This window comes from Onychomys torridus, chromosome 18 (assembly GCF_903995425.1).
Source record: "Onychomys torridus chromosome 18, mOncTor1.1, whole genome shotgun sequence".
Lineage (NCBI taxonomy): Eukaryota > Metazoa > Chordata > Mammalia > Rodentia > Cricetidae > Onychomys > Onychomys torridus.
The window spans coordinates 5,738,807-5,757,301 of record NC_050460.1 but is presented as its reverse complement, the minus strand read 5'-3'; positions in this window follow the sequence as shown (position 1 = coordinate 5,757,301).

Here is an 18,495-nt window from a genome sequence, read left to right as displayed (position 1 = left end):
CAGGTGCTGTTCTGATGTGCCCTCATCTTTAAAGCTTTCCACAGCTCCATTGATTCTTCAGTCACACTTATTTGTCTGTGTGGATGTGTGCGTTGTGCCTGTGCACATGTGTGTGCTTGCATGTGGAGGCCAGAGGACAAGCTTGGGTATTGTTCTGCAGGTGTGATCTACTCCATCCCTCCGGACAGTCTTTTGCCTGCTTGGCACTCGCTAAGTAAGCTAAGCCGGCTTGCCAGTGAGTCCCTAGGGCCTACCTGTATCTGTCTCCCCAGTATTGGGATTACAAGCACAAGCCACTGTGCCTGCTTTTTACACAGCTTCTGGGACCAGAGTCTCTTGTGACACCTGACACCAAGATGCCTTCTCAGACAGACCCCCTACTTTATGCATGATCAGACACAACATCACTGGGAGCTTAATGTGCTCAAGGAACCACATGGTGAGGACTTGCGGACCAGGCATGAGAACTCAGGAGGTCTGATGCTGGAGCCCAGTGCTCTCCACAGCTGCCCACACTTTCTACAAAGGAGGTGCAGGAGATGCAGATCATGTGGATGGCAGGGGATGCAGATGGTGTGGATGGCAGGGGATGCAGATGGTGTGGAGGTGCAGGGGATGCAGATGGTGTGGAGGTGCAGGGGATGCAGATGGTGTGGATGGCAGAGGATGCAGATGGTGTGGATGGCAGGGGATGCAGATGGTGTGGATGGCAAGGGATGCAGATGGTGTGGATGGCAGGGGATGCAGATGGTGTGGAGGTGCAGGGGATGCAGATGATGGGGATATACACAGATGCTAGGGATACAGATGCTGGTGATGGAGACAATGACAATGGGGAGCTCTGTTGTGCCATCCCACTCTCTCTGAGCCCTAGTTTATACATGTGTAGAGTGAGATGGCCTAGTCTCTAGGTCTCTGTGGCCTGGGACTTCCTGAGGAATTCACTGGAAGTCAGGACAGCCATGGTTAAGTTAGTAGCAGTTGAATGTCTTCCGGCCCTTAATGCTTAGCTCCACAGACTCTTTTCAGACACAGTGACAGAGCACCTAATAAGAGACCGGAGACATCTCAAATGATCCTGACAGGAACAAGCAAGGATTCCCAGTGGGAGGGGAAGGGTGTGATGGAGTTGGAAACAATCCATGTCCCTCACAATTCTTCGACCCCGGGAGAGGCAGGGAACACGGCCGATAGTTCATTACAACCGCATCAACTGCATTGATTTCTGCTGCTTTGATGGGAAGACCCACACTGCCCTGTGGCTCAGCCCTGGCATCTTCGGAGCAGTGACCCGGGCAGTGGCTCTCAGATTTGGAGAGCCCAGCCCAGCGATCTGGCCATGTGGTCTTGGCCTAGGAGAACCCCAGATTCCCAGCGTGTGTGTGTGTGTGTGTGTGTGTGTGTGTGTGTGTGTGTGTGTGTTGGGGAGAAAGAATCACAAAAGCCCACACTCTCAGGAACATGCTGTTAAGAATCAGGTAGCTGACTTTCATATGCATCACAAGCTCCATAACCACTGAAGCCTCAGTTTCTCTTCTGTGAAATGGGTAGAACATAAGTGTTCTTGAGAGGCTATGTGAATGACCCTGTGTACAGTGACTGCTTCATATTAAAGGTGTGTCAATGGCAGCTCTTGGATGTTCCCTTGCAGACTGGAGAGCAAGATCACTTCTGTCCCCCCTCACCCCCCCCCCCCCGCTCCTCTTCCTCCCCTTCCCTTTCCTCTTCTCTCTCCTTTCTCCTATTCCATTCTCTTCTTTCTTACCCCCTCCTTTCTTTTTGTGATTCAGTGCGTGAGTTTCATTAGGGTCACTTATAAGAGCATGGAGGCCGGGTGGTGGTGGCACACACCTTTAATCCCAGCACTCGGGAGGCAGAGCCAGGCAGATCTCTGTGAGTTCGAGATCAGCCTGGGCTACAAAGCGAGTTCCAGGAAAGGCGCAACGCTACACAGAGAAACCCTGTCTCGAAAAACCAAAAAAAAAAAAAAAAAAAAAAAGCATGGGGCAGGTTATTCACAGGAGCCCAGATACCTTCCTAGTGGGTACACCACTGCAGAAATGTCCCTTCTTTCTCCAGAAACCATTAATGGCCAGTAGCTTCCCAGAGAGGGAGCCTTGTGAGCTAGTGACCATGAGTTATCTAGAAATCCTCAGTGATGGGTGGGGTCTCCTGAGTCAAAGGGCAGGATCTCAATTATCCAAGGTAACACTGTGTATGCAGTGCCCACAGTGTGTGTCTACAATGGAGCGTCAATACATATGAAATCCATGCAGAGTGGGTGACGCTCCCTGGCTAGTTTTAGGTCAACTTGATACAAGCTAGAGTCATTTTGGAAGAGGGAACCTCAGTTGAGAAAATGCTCCTACTAGACTGGCCTATGGGCAAGCCTGTGGTGCATTTTCTTGACTGATGGTTGCTGTGGGGGTGGGGCCCAGGTCACCGTGGGTGGTACAGTCTGTGGGCTGGTAGTCCTAGGTGCTAGAAGAGAGCAGGCTGAGTAAGCCGTGGAGAGCATGTCAGCAACCAGAGGTCACAGAGGCAATATAGTAGGAACAGTTGGGGGTACATGAGGCTGGACACTCACCCACATCCTCCCCCATCACACTCTCCTGGTGGCCAAGTCACTCCCAGTCCTGATCAGACACCTGTGTGAAAAACTGTCCAGCTGTTGGGACACAAGACAACAGGCAACAGAAGTGACGGTGGCCAGCCTTGAGTGGGGACTAGCAATGGAGAGACCTCACAACCCGGGGCCAGTCTCAGGTGGGGACCAGCTACAGAGAGACCTCACAACCTGGGGCCAGCCTCAGGTGGGGACCAGCTACAGAGAGACCTCACAACCTGGGGCCAGCCTCAGGTGGGGACCAGCAACAGAGAACCCTCACAACCTAGGGCCAGCCTCAGGTGGGGACCAGCTACAGAGAACCCTCACAACCTTGGGCAAACGACATCAGCTGATGTTGTGCAGACCTGCGACATTGAAGCAGGACCTCCCGTCTTTCAAGAGATGGTAAAAGCCCAGACTCAAACAAAGCCCCTTAATATTCACACAGCAAATAAAGGAAGATGCTTCCAAGGCTCTGTGAGTCAAACAGAAGGACCGAGCGCCCTCATCCAGCCTGCAGCCTTCGGATTTTGATTCTGTCAAGATGGGTAGGTAGAGTTCAGATGAGGAAGCTGGAGGAGTCCAGGGCCTCTGTTGAGGGAACACAGGACCTGTTTGCCCAGCTGCTTTCCTTCACGCAGATGAAAGGACTCCATTGTGGAGGCAGAAGGGCCTGTGAGGGAACCAACATTTGGAGAAATGAGGCACTTGCTGTGGGACCACAAATCACCATCAGAAGGGCGATGCAGAGACCCAAACCCAGGCAACCGTGAGCCACAGACCTTTTGCTTAAGCAGAGTCCCTTGGCTGGTGTGTTCAGGAGGTGCGAGGCTAGTCCATGGGTTTACTTGCATCTGACTGACCTATCTGGAACCTCTGCAGGGGCTATGAGCTCCTGGGATAAGAGACTGTCCTTTAAGCCATGTTTCCTCCTCTAGGTAACGGTGGAGGTGGGGGAGCTGTAAGAACGTATGAGGTCATGTGGGAAGGGGGCTCAATCCAGAGAACATCTCATGTGCTCAAGTGCCTATCATAGGAAAGGTATCATGTTATGTGGCTGAGGCTGTGGAACAGAGTCCTAGGAGGCTTCTAGAAGAAGGATTAAAGGCTGTGTGTCGTGGCACAAGGCTCTAATCCCAGCACTCAGGAGGTAAAGGGAGAGGATGGAGTTAAAGGCTAGCCTCAACAACATAGAGCTACATAGTGAGTCCTAGGAGAGCCTGAGCTACATGGTTAAGACTTTGTCTAAAATACAAACAAAAACCAAACAAATAAATAAATAAAAACAAAAGCAGATCGGTTTAGTGGTGGTGCATTCAAGAGGTGGAGGCAGGAGTTCAAGAGGTCAAGATCATTCTTGGCTGTGCAGCGAGACTGAGGCTAGCCTGGGCTACCTGAGATCCTGTTTTGAAAAATCAAACCCAAAGAAGAAAGAAACTAAGGAGGTCAAGAGAGAGTTTGATATTTTTTCTTGACAGGTGGAGAGAGAGAGAGAGAGAGAGAGAGAGAGAGAGAGAGAGAGAGAGAACTTTTCTCTTCTCTAGGAACTGCACATATAACTTGAATTCTGAGGCCTGAAGGCAGAGGGCTGACCAGTCAGAATCAAAGAATGAGAAGCAGGCCCCTTGATCTGAGGTGGGAGATGCCCTGACGCCGCTGTGTGACTGAGTGGTGAGCAGGACACACAGGTACTGGCTGGAACAGGATTAACATGGCAGGCATCCTTTCCGTTCCCGTGAGTCTGGTGAGTCCATCCACGGTTAGAAGGGCTAACAAGAGCTGCACAGACCACAGGGATGGGATGACAGCTCCTCATTGCTGCTGGGAGCAGCGGAAGAGAGGACACAGCCTGTGAAAAATGCTAGAAGCCGGTTGAAAACAAGGGGAGGTGAAAGTGAAGAGCTAGCTGCAGTGTTCTACTCAGCGGGACAGCTGAGAGAGGACAGCCAGGGCCAGTGTGATGACGGAGAGAGATGGAGGGCACACTCAACACTCCATTTGCAGGCTTCTGCCCCAGGAAAAGATTCATGATGGCAAATGAGTCACTACCAGAGGCAGATAACTGTGTGGGAGCCTTGCACTGTGTATGTAGGTGCAAGTGTACATGCAAGTGTACATGCGTGCACACGCGTGCAATAAACACATCTCATTTACTTAAACACATTCTGACAAAGCTCGAGGTGTCTAAATGGCTTTGCTATGTGCTAATGCAGTGGAAATGCAAAGTGCCCTTAATTTGGGGATGTTAATGTCTCCTGCAGGTGTTTTCCAGTTAGATGCGTCTTCTCTCCTTTCAGTGCAAAGAGATTTAATTTTTGACTGTGCCTGTTTTCAATGTTTGTTTTTAGGCCACTGCTAGAGTTATTTGGCTTAATGAAAAAAAATTATTTGCAAAGCAAACTGAGGTGCCAAGGCTTAATTGTGGTGTGTGTGTGTGTGTGTGTGTGTGTGTGTGTGTGTGTGTGTGTGTGTGTGTCTGTGTGACTGTACATGGCCATGTGTCTGTGTGAGTGTATGTGTGTGAGGGGGCTGTGGCTGTGTATGGCCCGTGTGTGTGTGTGTGTGTGTGTGTGTGTGTGTGTGTGTGTGTGTGTGACTCCTCTGTGCATGCCCATGTGTAGGCTAGATGTCAGTATTGGGTATTTCCTGTACTGAATCTCCAGGTTATGCTTTGAGATAGGGTCTCTTGCTGAACTTGGAACTTGCTGTCTTGGCTAGGCTGTCTGGCCAGCAAGTCCCAGATATCTGCCTGTCTCCACCCTACCCAACACCGGGGTTAGGGTATATGCCATGCTGCCTGTATAAATGCGCACATGGTGCCTGGGATTGAACTCGGGTCCTTGAGCTGGCAGAGGAAGTGTTTTACTCCCAGGGTCATCCTTCTCAGCTGCTGAGGCGCCATGGCCTTTACTGGCAGTGAAGGACTCGGTGGCCCTTTTCATTCCTTAATTCAACACATGAGTTGAGCCCCTACTGTGTGGGGAAGGACATGTTCTAGGAGGGAGGGCTTTGTAGCTTAGGGAAGGAAGGAGGGGCCGGAGTGGGGCATGTAGGAGTTATGGTGTTTCCAGATCTGAGTAACAGAAATTTGACCAAGTGGTTTGTTTGTTTGTTTGTTTGTTTGTTTTAAAGCACAACAAACCCTGAACATTCAGCTCTTTCTTGAGATGGGGCATCACAGCGTTGGTCCATCCAGGATTCTGCTTTCCTCCATCTCCTGCCCTGCCTGTGCTCAGGGTGCCTCATGGTCTCAATATGGCTGCTGCAGCACACCATTGTAAGACACTGTCCTGAGCAGGGAGATCTCTCCTTCCAGGGTTCTCCTTTCCTTCTCTCCTCTTGGTTGGAAAATGCTGATGAGGTCTTGAGAGCCCTCCACCATGCCATGAAGACGGTCCACCTTTCTCTACATTATGGTAGTATTTGGTCTGTTCCTGCACATTACAGACCCCCTATACTATTATTGGGCATCCTAAGTCTTTGTACATCCAAGCAAGTCCTGCTGAAATTCAAGAAGCAACGAACACAGTGGAATCCTTGGGCAACTCTTTGTAGAGGGACTCTGGTGTTACCCACACTGTGCAAGCCTGTTCTTATGGTCTGAAGGCTTGGAGGGTCACAGAGGAGAAAGGGGTGCTTCTGGAGTCCAGAAAGTTCCTGGATAGGCGTAACCTCTTCTTTTAAGGTTCAGAACACATGTACGAATGTGCACATGTGTGAATATATGTGTACATGCACACACACAGATGTGTGTGTGTGTGTGTGTGTGTGTGTGTGTGTGTGTGTGTGTTCAGGTGCACGAGCAGAAATGAGAAGACAGCCTCAGGTGTCAGTCCTCATCTCACCTTGTTTTATTGTAAAAAGTTTGTTTTTATGTGTATATGTGTGTGTGCCTGCACGTTTGTCCACCATGTGCATGCAGTACCCTAGGAGGCCAGAAGAGGGTGCCAGATCCTTCCGAACTAGAGCTACACTTTTGGTTGTGAACTGCAGTGTGTACTGAGAACCAATTCTGAGTCATCTGCAAGGGCAGCCAGGGCTCTCTGCCACTGGGCCTTCTCTCCAGCCTCGTCTTCTGCTGGACAGAAGAGACAGGAAGTTTTTGTTGTCTGTAACTGTTGTCTAGCCAGCCTGTGAGGTTTTGGGGGCTCTCTTGCCTCGATCTCTCCTTTTGCTGTAGGAGCACTGGGAGTTACCAAGGTAAGCTGCTGAGTCCCATTTAGCCACAGAGCTGTCTCTGCACCCCCACTTTATGTATTTTGATTACAAATTTTAAACCCATTTCCTGGAACTTTCCTTATGATTGGTCTGGTTAAACTAGGTGGAAAGCTGCCAGGAATCTGGTGGGCTCACACACGGTAACTGAGGAGGTGGATGTCTCATGGTTGTTGGTGAGAATTCATGGGTATGTAAGCTATTTCCCCACTACCCTGATGCACCTGCCAAGAGCAACTTAGGGAGGATGAATTTGTTTTGAGGGTCTAGTCCAGTGGTTCTCAACCCGTGTGGGTTGAACTACTCTTACATAGGGGTCACCTAAGACCATCTGCATATCAGATATTTACATGACGATTCACAACAGTAGCCAAATTCAGTTATGAAGTAAATAATTCTGAGGTTGGAGGTCACCACAACATGAGGAAGGGTGAGACTCACTGGTCTAGTCCATGAGGTGGGAAGGCACTGGTCAGGAAGATGAGGTGACTGGTCCTGTTGTGTCCAGAGACCGGAAGTAGAAAGGGGTGGTGATGCTGGTGCTCAGCTCACTCTGCCCTTTTCTGCAGTCAAGACCCCAGCCTGTACCTCTGTGCCTCCACAGCTGAGATGGGCGTTTCCTTTGTAGTCAATCTTTCTGGAAACACCATCACAGACACACCTCGAGGTGGTTCTATTCCATTCAGACTGATAGTGAAGATGAGTCTTGGAAGCTGGGCTTGTTCCCCAGGCCTCTTACCTGCGCTGGTCTCTCGAAGCTCCCGTGACTTGCCTGGCACACAGCACTCGCTCAGTGCAGAGTTGCCGAGTGAAATCATCCTCACACCCACGTACGTCTCCTCCTCCATGGTGTTCACTAATGGACTGTGGTGGCATGCCTTAATTAGACTGGAGTCCTGATGAGTAAACATGCTAATATAGAATGGAGAAGATGATTCAGAAGCTTCCAGCCTCCGAAGTTTAATTAATGCTCCAGTGGAACCATTCCATGTTTCTTGGATTTAATGGTTTAAATGTTATTGGATTCTTACCATGAAGGGAAACTGTGGAGAGATAGGGACACAGCCTTCTCGGATCTGCTGGAGCCAGAGATGGTCATCTGCCTTTCAGTGGCTTCCTTAGCCAGCAGCTACTCACTGGGTAATGTGGGACTGGTAACTGGGCCTGCATTTGATTTTTCTTCAAGCCTCATTTTGAATGTATGAGTAACTGCACTCTCCTCTTCCCACAGAAGCTTGATTTTCTTTCCGTTGTCCATCAGTGTGTATCCCTACCTGTCCATTAATTGTCCATCTTGTAAACATCCAGTCCATCCTCCATCCATGCATTATAGCCGTGCATCCAGTCAAGCCATCCTCCATCTGTCTGTCTGTCCATCCATCCATCCATTCGTCCATCCAGCCATCCAACCATCCATCCATCCATCCATCCATCCATCCATCCATCCATCCATCCACCCATCCATCCATCTATTCGTCAGTCCATCCATCTGTCCATGCATTAGAATCATCCTCTACCTATCCACTCACTCTTTTATCTATCTATCTATCTATCTATCTATCTATCTATCTATCTATCTATCTACCATCTGTCTGTCTGTCTGCCTGTTTATCTACCCAGCCATCTGTCCTTCCATCTTTGTATCCACCTATACATGCATACATATATACAAACAATGTACATCCATCCTCTCTCCCATCTGCACTGTTTATAGGGGTGTCGCTGCACTCTGGTCCTCTCTCTCTCTCCCACCACCCCCTCCATTCTGCTAAGTGTCACCCAAGCCTCCAGATCCCCCAGGTGTGTGCTGATGCTCTCGCCCACTGAGTGTTTGTCTGTCTGATTGTTACCATGGATCCTTAAAAAAGAAACTAAATAAACATTTATTTCACAACTCTGTAAAAATTTGCTTTCTAAGAAGATATGCACTGGGGATATTTGAGTGTTCCAAACCATGGCTCAACCAGAATTTTGCTCAAAGGCCTGAAGAAGAAGCAGTGTCTGTGTTATTTCTATCGTCCACATTGTTTATCTCTGTGACTCTAAGAGCTTCTGAAGTCACTGTCTTTACCCCCATCCACCCCTCAGCAGCCTGAAGGCTTTCCCTACTCTAGCTCCTGTATATACCAGGTGTTCATTAAATAACTGTTGACTGACTTAATGAGGGTGACTTAAATTTTGTCCTCAAACAACTTGTAGTATATTTAGAGAGCTAAACCTGATATTTAAGAAGATAAATAAAAATAAGGTTTCTACGAGAAAGCCAGATAAATGGATTCTGACCATCAGTGCAGGATTACAGTGTCCATAAACAGAAAGTGGTGGGTCTTAGGAACTGGGAGCATCTAAATCAGTGTGGTGTCCCAGACTCCTGGCTGCCCCTACTCTGGCCCATGTTCAAGTTCACCTGCACCTGGTGCAGCTGGTGACTGGGCTCACCAGCACATCACACTGGTATGCCCAGATTCATGGCTCATAGACCTTTCTGGATCATCAGGAGCTTGCTCAGATCGGGTACAGGGTGACAGGGGTGGATAGAGCCAGAAGGGCTGAGGGAGGTGTTATGGAATGAGCATTTCAGTTCAACTCCAGACAACAGAGAGGGCATGTTCTCTGCAGCCCCCCTGAGCAGGAGTGAGCCAGGGCTGTAGGGCAGCCACTCTCTTGAATGCCCCTTGCCCTGACTACCCTTCCATCTCACTTTGTTTGACCCCATTGTCTGTTCTGGGGCCACCTTCACATGCACCTACCTCCAGCACCCCACCCTTGTCTAAGTATCGGCTTGTGGGAAACTCAGAGAGAGAAAGAGAGGTCATTCCACACAGTTGGGAGAAAGTCAGGGACCTGAAGCTGTCCCCATGGTCCTGAGGGGCCCCTCATCTCTGCTAGTGCCATTGGCCACCTGCTCAAGGGGGAGGGAGCTTTAGGACCTGGGTAGAAAAGGAGGAGCAGAGAAGATAAGGAAGAAAGGAGGGGCAGGGAGTCCAGAGCCCTGAGGTCCCCGCCCCCCGGCTCTTCCACTCATGTCGTCTTGTTACTCCTGTTGCTGTGGCAGAAAACCCTACAAAGCAGCCTCGGATAGGAATGAGTTGTTTTAGTCACAGTTCCAGGGTACAGTCCATCATGGCAGGTGTGTGAGGCAGCCAGCCGCACGACATCCAGCTAGGAAGCAGAGGGATGAATGCCCCTTCTCATACAGTCTAGACCCTGCCTGCAGGATGGCACACCCACATTTAGGGTGAGCCCACCTCAGTCGACATCATCAGGACAAGCCCCTCACAGCGTGCTCAGAGACTTCCCAGGCAGTTCTGGGCCCTGTCAGGTTGACAGTCTGCATGAACCATCACAGATGCTGCGTACTGCCAAACAAGGTCTTTGCCCTCTCTGGGCCTGAGTCGTATCACTGGCCCAAGGATGCAGCCAGGCTATTTAGTGTCTCAGCTTCCTTTTTAACTCTGAGATCCTGTAAGGATGATGTGATTTGCTCTTGCTTAGGTCTTTCCTCTCGTATTCCAACTGCCTGCATTGGCCTCTCTGCTTCTGCAAACTGCTCATCCTGGGGCAGTTGGGAGTTGGTCTGTCAAAGTACCCCATATCTGTAGTGGGTAGCCATCCCAGCATTGGCCTGGAAGTTCCAACCCCCATTGAGGCTTCGGTAATGGTCACACCCACAAGGCAGGGCGGAGGAGGAAGCAGAAGACCGAGGATGGAGAGGAGGGCTCTCTCTTGGTTCCGGGATCCTGGACACTGGAGGTAGACCGAGCAGAGTTCTCCAGAGAACACCGCCGGACTGCGCTATACCTTTGCCAGACCCTACAACCTACCCCTTCATTTGTAAGTTACCCCACAAAATAAACCTCCCTTTTAACTACATGGAGTGGCCTTAATAATTTCACAAATATCTGGCGCACAATGTGGGGCAAATTCCAAAGGCCTAGGTGGCTCCCTCCCTCAGCCTCCTCGCCGGCTGGCTGGCGGGTACCTAAACCTGCCTGCAAAGTTCCATTTAGCTTGGGACGCCTACACAGTTCCATTCCTGAAAAAGGGAGCAGCTAGTCCGGTCTCAGTTTCCTAGCTTAGCCCCCAGACCAGGAAAACCACTGTGAGTGAGGCATTCCCAGTCCTCCCTGAATGCCGGCTCCCCGCCATCTTGGCTCCTGCCTTCAGCTGCTGCCAGCCAAGGTCGCCAGCAGGCCTTGCTTTGGTGCTATACCAACGCCTCCTGCTGGCTATCATATACATTAGTAAACAAATTTAGTAATATAGCAGCCTTTACACTGTTATGAATTCTTATGAGTTGATACAAATATAAACTTTATATATTCCTATTTAAGATAATTTGTATATTGATACAAATACAGAACTATGTTTGTTATATTGTACACATATTTTTACTCTTATTTGAAATATTTGTATATTGATACAAATGTGAATTTATATCTGTCATACTGTATGTATGTTCTACTTCTGTTTAAGATATTCTGTATACTGATATATATTTAGGATTATTATCATATTGCATATTGCACTATACATTCCTACCTCTGTTAAAGATATTTTGTGTATTGTCACAATTTAAAGTCATTGTCCTTTTACTGTACATTTGCTTACAGACTGTTTGCTTTATTTATAGGAAGCCTTAGTCCTTAGGTTGTTTAGGTAGATAAGACTTACAGAGTTATTGTCACCTATGCTTGTCATCTCTATAATTATGTTAGTTAGGTTATCCAGATTTATAAATACATAGGTCAGATGGACAGGTAATCTTCAAACACTTCATGGACCTAGAGAATATGGCATTTAAATAACTTAGAATTCTGTTGACGTGAGACACAATTGCTCCTGGCAGCACCAATTTGATCCCGAGAGAATGTTGGGCTTCTAAGACATTTCCATTTGGAAGTTTGTCTTCTTGGCACAAAATGGCCTACTGGGCAAAGAACTGCCCTTACCTCAACTGCTGACAGTACAAATGATGTCCTTTCTGGACAAGTGGGACACAAGGAAAGCGACCACTATACTTTGCCAAGACAGGGTAAGATGGTCTTTCAGAATTCCTGCTTCTGAAAATGGTCTGTCAGATACTCTAGGCCTGTAGCCAATTTGAATGCACCAACGATGCTAAGAAACATTAGGTGACTGTCCAGGCTGCCAGCTGTCTCTGTCCACTCTTGCAAGACTCCCGAAAGTTGCTTGCATCCTTCTCCCATTTCTCAGGTATTATTATATTCCTTCTCAGGTCTTTGATGAGGTTGGAGATTAACAGTTATAGTTACAACTTAGTATATATACATATATAATATCTTAGATAGAATATATTAAGTATTAGACTCAGGTTCTTTAGGATAGGACACCTTTTGGAATGATCTTTGTAACATGCCACCTACCCATGCCCTAGACTTCCCTGGATTTTACTATGTGTTTTTTGCTTGATATTGTTTGCACTTATTATAATTCCAACTTATCTAAGTCATTATCCCTCATTACTCCTGGACAATATTTGATAACCATCTCTTTGTATATAGTCTTGCATTAGGTTAGAACTTTCTTATTTAGACAAAAGGGGGAGATGTAGTGGATAGCCATCCCAGCATTGGCCTGGAAGTTCCAATCCCCATTGAGGCTTCGGTAATGGTCACACCCACAAGGCAGGGTGGAGGAGGAAGCAGAAGACCGAGGATGGAGAGGAGGGCTCTCTCTTGGTTCCGGGATCCTGGACACTGGAGGTAGACCAAGCAGAGTTCTCCAGAGAACACTGCCGGACTGTGCTATACCTTTGCCAGACCCTACAACCTACCCCTTCATTTGTAAGTTACCCCACAAAATAAACCTCCCTTTTAACTACATGGAGTGGCCTTAATAATTTCACCAATAAATTCCACTTCCTGTGAGAGGCCGGAAGGAGTTAGACCCACATAGCTCAGCTTGGGATCTCAAAGAAACCGGTTTCTCCACGTCTGAGGTATCATTATGGTTAATAATGATGACATCAATCTGCCTCATCAGGGCACGCCAGTGTTTAACTAAGAAAAATGCCTTTGTCACTGTTAGTAAATGCGAAGCGCGCCTACTCCATCAGGGCGACACCCCCAGACGGGTGACTCCCTTCCCAGCCTCCCAGTTGCTGGTTGGCAATGCACCCCTCCTTGGAACGACAGCGTGCACTCCTTATTGATGCCTTAGCTCTTTGACAAATACATTTTTCCATGAACAGAAACATAATTAACTTAAGTCATTTGTATTAATCACAAGGGGAGAATCATGCAAAACAGGGGTAATTTTGTACTGAACAAGGCATACTGTCTAATGAATATAGATGATGCTGATTTATGTGTTTATCCAAAAAGCACCAGTGAGAGAGAGAGAGAGAAAAAAAAAACACAACAGAAAACCATAAGCCAACACCCAGCTCCACTCCAGCCTCCGAAAAAACTGAAAAAAAAAAAAAAATTCCATCAAGGTCTCTTTTTAATGATGCTTCTAGGCTTGGTGGCATCCTGCCCACAGATCGAAAAAGAAAATGACTTTTCAAGTGTTTACAGAGCCTGAACAGTGAGAGAGATTCCTTCCCAGCGTGGGTGTCCCAGCGTGACTTCAGGAGGCTGGAATGGCTGGTCTCGGCAAATGCTCGGCTGCTCTCTACACAACTGAGCTCTTGGGAAGGAGTGTGAGGTGGGTCATTTAGGTGTGGCAGGCAGGGACCAGGTCCCAGTAGCTCAGCTTCTCTGGTGTGGTACTGATGGCAATGCGTGCTGCTCCTGTGGTCACTTCCGCCCCAGCCACTCGTGAGTGAAGAAGTTGTCCAGGCTCACAGAAGGGAAGAAGGTGCAAAGAGGAGAAAAGGAAGCCAGGGCCACTGAGCCACAGCAGGCTCCTACGGGCAGCCCCTACACCGTGGAATGCCCCTCCCATCTTCCATTAGCTCTAGAGCTACCTTTACGGTAAGCTTCCCAACCTGGGAGCTGGGAACCAAACTCAGGTCCTCTGCAAGAGCAGTACGTGACCATGAGCTGTCCCTCCAGACCACGCCCTGTTGTTTGTTATTTTAGACAGTCTCTCTCACTGAACCTGGAACTCATTAATTTCTCTAGAGTAACTGGCTAATAAGTCCCAGGGGTCTTCCTGTCCCTACTTCCTCTCCGGCACTAGGTGTCGCAGATGTGTGACTCATTCCAATTTTCCATGTGGGCGCTGGGGATCTAGACTCAGGTCCTTATGCCTGCATAGCCAGCGCTTCACCACTGAGCCAACTCAGCAGGCCAGGCTTTCGTGTCTGTGGGTACAGTTGCTGCCCCATTTTATGGGTGAGGAAACAGAGACTCAGAGAAGAGGCACTCTGCAAGACCCCCCTGACACCTTCCCTCTTGTGGGTGGAGAGAGAAGCAGGCTCTCTGTGGGGGTACTCAGAGGGAGCTTTGGTGCCCTGTTTGTTCTATGAGGCTGGCTTCCTTTGCTGTCACAAACTATAAACACTGCTACAGAATCTCAGGGGACTGGGAGCTGGCTTCAGGGACACAAAGGGGACAGGTTAATGGCCTGTGGGCTGGGCTGACTGGGTTGAGACAATGTGGAGAAGCAGTGGAGTTCTGGTTTGGAGAAAGAAGGGAGCGAGGCTGTTGGAGGCCATGATCCTCCCACGCTAGGGGCAGCAGCCTGTTCTCTTGTTTTCTCGTCCAGGACTGTCCTGTCCCAGACCAGCCTGGAGAGTCCCAGGTAGCAGTCTTGGAGATGGACTCTGCTTGTAGCACTTGTGCGACCTTGGAGGAGCTGTCTCTGGTCTCAGCTTCAGAGACCTAGTCACTAGATACTGTGGATTAAACGTTGTAAGTGGTCAAACATTAGATATTTTGGTTATTAGAAATAATCCAAAGGCATCTTGTCAGAGATCACACTTGACAACACACACCCTATAAGGGCACATCTGGTCTGGACCAGTTCCAGGCCCTGTGTGGGGCTGGTGTGGGGCAGGCCCAGCCCCGAGGAGGCTGCTGCAAGTGACCCGGCTGTAATTTGTCTCTAGCCTGGTCTTCTGCTTCCTTTTCCAGAGCAAGCTGGCTTAGCAGGTGCCAGCGGCCCCATCTATCCTCTGCATCCTGGACAGCAGCTCCAGAGAACGCATCTGTCACTGTCTCCGGTGGCATGGATGACTGGAGTGTCATCTTTGACAAATGTCTGTGCCAGAGAGAGAGAGAGAGAGAGAGTTCTGCGTGGCTGTGGGTACGTACGGGCTCTGAAGACTCACAAACACAGCGTGTCTGTTCCACATGCCAGTGAACACAAATGAGCAGCAGGGCACCCAGGGACTGGCAGAGGGGAGGGGAGGTGACGGAGTGTGGGATTGGACAGGAACTTGGCCCCATGCTCTCTGGAGGCCGACCAGGCTGTATGTACTATGAGGACCAACTATCCTGATCCAAACCTCATCAGCGGTCCCGGGTGCTCACAGCCTTTTCACTGTGTGGGCCCTGCTCAGACTGAGTGGGATTCAGCCGCCTGCGCGTCTGGGCTCCACTGATCCGCAGTTTGTGCCTGCCCCCAGAGGCATGAGAGGATGGTCAACATTTTCAGCCTCCCTTCACAGCTAGAGCGGCCTGTCTCAGCTGCCTTTCTTCTTGCCTGATGAAAACACGTCAAGGGAGGAAGGACTTTTTCAAAGCCGCAGTCCGGCACAGAGAGGAAGCCGTGGCAGGAGTTGAGGCTGCTGCCACAGTGGGTCCACTTGGGAAGTAGAGGGAGCCGAGGGCTGCTGCCCAGCTCGCTTTCTCCTTTTTATTTAGTCTGAGATCCCAGCCCTGCTCACACCCCGGGTGGGTCTTTTCTCCCCAGGGAAACTTTTTTGGAAATGTCCTTGCAAACACACTTAGAGATGTGTTTCCATGGTGATATTATGGCAATGAAAAGAGTCATCACAGCCTTAGCAGACCTCTGCCTCGCCTCGTGCTGGCACACACTAGCTTGCTCAGTTCTCACATCAGACCCATTCTGCAGATGAGGAAACTGAGATTCAGGAAAGCAACTTGTCTAGGGTGACAGAGCAAGTGGCTGGAGCTGGTCTGGCCCACATGCGGTGCACACTGTGAGTCAGGGGTCAGTCAAAGTTATCCGCCAAAGACAGGCATGGTAAGGCTCTGTTATTTTGTGAACCATGTGATCTGAGCGGCAGCTACCCAGTGTGCCTCTTCTGTCTACTGGTCAGGTGGTGAGTAAGAGGAGCATCCTGCCCCAGATCACACAGCTCTTGGTGGAGAATCACTTCTCCAGTCTATGTGGTCAAGTTTTCCCCCAAAGTTTCTCTTAGGCCAGGTCCCTAGAGTTGGTAAAATGAAGCCATCTTTATGTGAATCAGTCATCTGGGCTGACTGTGACCTGAACGGACAGCCACTGAGTCACCTGGACCCACCATATCCCAGCCAGGCCATGTTTCCTCTCTGGATACTGGGGAGAAGGCTTCTGGAGCCCTCCTCAGAAGGTAATGTCGGTAACACATGGATATGGCTAGAAATGGATATTAGGCCAAGTAAACGTATGTGGCTGGGCATGCAGTTCAGTTGGTAGATGCTTGCCTGGCCTGCACTTGACTCAGGGTGGATCCCAACACCACAGAAACCACATGTGGTAGCACATGCCTATAATCTCCAAACTTAGGAGGTGGATGCTGGATCGGTGTTTAAGGTCATCCTCAGCTACTTGAACACCAAGTTCAAGGTCAGCTTGAGGCAACCTAAGATGGCCTTAAAAATAAAACAACAATCACACACACACACACACACACACACACACACACACACACACAGAGTAGGTAACAAATTACCAGTGACGGGCACGTGAGGTCTCCAGCTGTTGATGCTCACCATGAAATGTTGAGGAAAACAAGCCAAAATAAAAACGAAGCAAGCAGCAGTGTAATCCAGGCAGCTGGCCTGCTTCCTAGTGGGACCTCACCGCTTCCTGTAGAACAGGAAGCATTTCACACGGCTCCAACATTAGACAAGTGCTCTTGGTGTCCATGGTGGCACACGGGATGCATGGAGTGTTGTGAGCCACATGATGAATGAGGGCCCTCCCTCCAGCGAGCACAAGAGATGTGTTTTCTCAACTGTGGTGATTTGGACCCAGCTTCATCCATCTAGCCTCCTTGATAAAGATGATTAAGATACCTGCCCAGGAAAGTATCCCCACCTCCCCACAGATCCCGGTGGAGGACACCCCTGCCCCCCACACTCTTTAAGCCACCCCTGGTCATTCTGCTTAAGTGTGAGGACTCCTCCATTCCCACCTGCTGGTCCACTGTGGTGCATATGCTGTCTGTTTAGTAGGTCGCCAAACCACACTTAATTTTTTTGCATATGTATGTGGTATATGTGGTATGCATGTTTGCATATGTGTGTGTTCATGTATGTGTGTGTAAAACAGAAGTTCCAATCTTCCTCAATCACCGTCCCCCTTATTTTACTGAGGTAGGTCTCGGAACTCAGAATTCACCAATTAGGCTATGCAGCTTGCTTTCAGGGATCCCCTGTTTCTGTTCCTTAGGCTCTTGAAATTACAGTGGGGGGCGCTGCACTCACCTTGCATTTACAGAGGTGCTGGGGAACTGAACTTTGGCGCTCAGGCCTGCATGGTGAGTACTTCACATCAGGTTTCCAGCCTACCAAAGCTCACTATGACCGGGAGGGTGTTTGTACCGGTCTTTGCACGTTGGGTTTTATTACCATGTGCACAGGGATTGTAATGTGCTGACTGAGATGGAGGGGAAGTGTTTAGTGTTGAGGGGATTAGGTGGAGAATCACTAAGGGCCAATCTTCAAGGACCTTCGGAGGGTCACTGTCTCAAGTGTGAGAAGTGGCTCTGACAGGCGGTCCTGACCGGACTATTCTCTCCACCCTACAGAGTGAATCCCCGAGGCTCAGCAAGTTCAGAAACTGCTTGCAGTCTTTCTGGCTAGCGGCAGCTGCATCCTGGAGGCAAGGATTCTTTAGAAGACTATCCTCACCCTGTAGGGCAGGAAGGCCTGGGCATCCCCACCTCACCACTGCTCCCGCCGAGAACATGCCATGGTGCTCTGCTACCTTTCTCAGGGGGACATGATCCAGACATCTGTTCATCCCAGAGAGTGCACTACGTTCTCTCTGCCTCCCGAGGAAGTAGGGGTCTGTAGGGGCTTCTTATGAGAGCATGGGCGACTCAAAAGTAGCGGTGTCACTGAAAGAAAATAAAACTGAAAAGGAATCAGGCTGGGAGTTAGACCCATCCTAAATGTAGGTTGCACCATGCCACAGACTGGGGTCTTGGACTGGACAAAAAAAGAGAAGGTGAGCTGAATGCCAGCACTCACCTCTCTGCTTCCTGGTTACGGAGGTGCTGTTGACAGCTGCTCCATGCCCCTGCCGCCATGCCTTCCTTCCATGGTGGACTGTAGCTAGAGTTTTCCTGCCTGGCCCAGTCAGGACAAATCTCTCTCACCCGCCAGGCCCATAGATGCTCAGAACCAACCAAGTAAGCACACAGAAACTTACATTGTTTAGAAACTGTATGGCCTTGGCAGGCTTCTTGTTATCTACTTCTTCTATCTTAAATTAACCCATTTCTGTTAGTCTATACTTTGCCACATGGCTTGTGGCTTACCAGTGTCTTTACACGTTGCTTTTCATGGCGGCAGCTGACGGTGTCC